The sequence below is a fragment of the Tachysurus fulvidraco genome, chromosome 7 (genome assembly GCF_022655615.1).
Source record: "Tachysurus fulvidraco isolate hzauxx_2018 chromosome 7, HZAU_PFXX_2.0, whole genome shotgun sequence".
Taxonomy (NCBI): Eukaryota; Metazoa; Chordata; class Actinopteri; order Siluriformes; family Bagridae; genus Tachysurus; species Tachysurus fulvidraco.
The window spans coordinates 4,106,112-4,108,169 of NC_062524.1; positions in this window are offsets into that span (position 1 = coordinate 4,106,112).

Consider the following 2,058-nt stretch of genomic DNA (forward strand, 5'->3'; position numbering starts at 1 on the left):
TTTTTGTAGAAGATAAGCACAATTCTTTTCTAATTAAAGTTTATTTTAGCAACATCTAGTCTTTTTATATTAGTTATAATTAGAACATGGCTTCATTTTTTTTTTTATTCCGCAGTTGCTAAATATTAGAGAATAAACAGGCAGCGGTGTGTAGCTGAGTGTAAGAGTGTAAACGCAGACGAGCAGCACTGCTCCAACACAGTAAACAAACAGTCATTAGATTAGCGAGACGTGTCTCCGGAGTTGCTGTTTAACTTGGTGAAGTTACTTGGTGTAATTGTTAATTACTTTGTCCATATGTTTCCCATAAAGCACCTCTTCAATCCATATGGCACTTCTGTTGACGAGACTCATCGTGCACGCTGCGTGTTTCCAAGAGCGATGCACGAGACTGGGTCTAATACTAAAACTCCCAAACTCCTAATTGTGCACAAAAAGTAAAAAGCCAGCTCTTCTGCACAGATGGTTGTCAGAAACGAACGCATCAGTCGAGATGTTTCGACTACAATGCAGTGCACGGCTCAGACGAAATGTTATTTACCCGAAAACTCCAACAAGATAACGAGTGAGAAGAGACTTGAAAACATCTGGAAAAAGAAACGTGGCATCTGAGAGATTGCACACTTGTCAGTCATCAGCTGGAGAGAAAAAAAAAAGAATAAAAAAATAAGAGAGTCACTTGGCGTGTTTGACAAGCTTTCATCAAACATGCTGATGTTTATCGGTCCAGCAGGCTGCAGAATGCCGGATTGTTGGAGCTCACAAAGCCAATCAAATCTGTGACTTTACAGAGACGGGGCTGCACATTTCTACTTCCTTATGTATGAGATATATGATTCTCCTGTCAAGTGCATGCTTCAGGTCATGAGCTAATTAGACATCACCTCTATAGGCTTCCTTTTACTTCAAATTGATCAATTGCAAAAAAAACGGAGGTGGCGTATTTATTTATTTATTTATTTATTTATTTATTTATTTATTTATTTATCTTACTGCCATATTTTCCTCTTTGTCATATCTTGTCCCCAAACTTCTGACCTTCTGACTTGAGTCTATGATCAGGTTTTTTTTTTTTTTTTTTTCATGCTTGTATTTATTTACTTTTATTTTAATCACAGGATTCTTCTTTTAAGCTCCTGGCAGTGAAGACACGTAGAGTATGTAACGACTGTCTGTTAAAGCTGTGCTCATCATCCATACACGTGAACGAAAGAGGGTTGTTATGACGTCACACCACAAATCTCAAAAGGTCCCGATGGGCGTAGTTTTGCCTGGCGGTGACAACACGCATTCGCATGACGCCAACACAAACATTTCTGGCATTTAACAGACACCCTCATCCAGAGTGACTCACAATTTATTTCAGTTTATACGATTGAGGGTTAAGGGCCTTGCTCAGAGGCCCAGCAGTGGCAGTTTGGTGAACCTGGGATTCGAATATGTTTATGTTTATATGTATATGTTTATATTATATGTTTACATGCTTACCTTTTACAAACTGTTTACATGCTGTTTTGCACACTTTTTTTTTTTTTTGCTCTTTGCACACACTGTCATAACATTTCAGTCATTTTGCTCATACTGTACAATATTTACGTTGTTGCTGTTTTTTGCACAATCTTATACACTATCTCAGGGACCTGCTGCTAAGAAACTGTTCATTCTAGTATTACTACACGCAATATTGTCTGAACTTACAGTATTTACATACAGTATTGACACTGTTCAGACGGCGCTGTTTTTGTTTACTGTCTTTTGTGTACTGTCTTTTTTGTATTGTCTTGTAACCTTTTGTCTGCGCTGTGTTTTGTCCTGCACTGTCTTGTCTGTCTTGTCCTGCACTGTTTGCACAGTTGCACTTTATGTGGCTAGGACTGCTTACTAAGTCCTTCGCCCTGTCTTTGTTTTATGTATAGCACCATGATCCTGGAGTCCCGTTGTCTCATTTCACTATGTACTGTAACAGCTATATATGGATGAAATGACAATAAAAGCTTCTTGACTTGACTTGAACTCATAACCTTCCAGTCAGTAGTCCAACACCTTAACCAGTAAGCT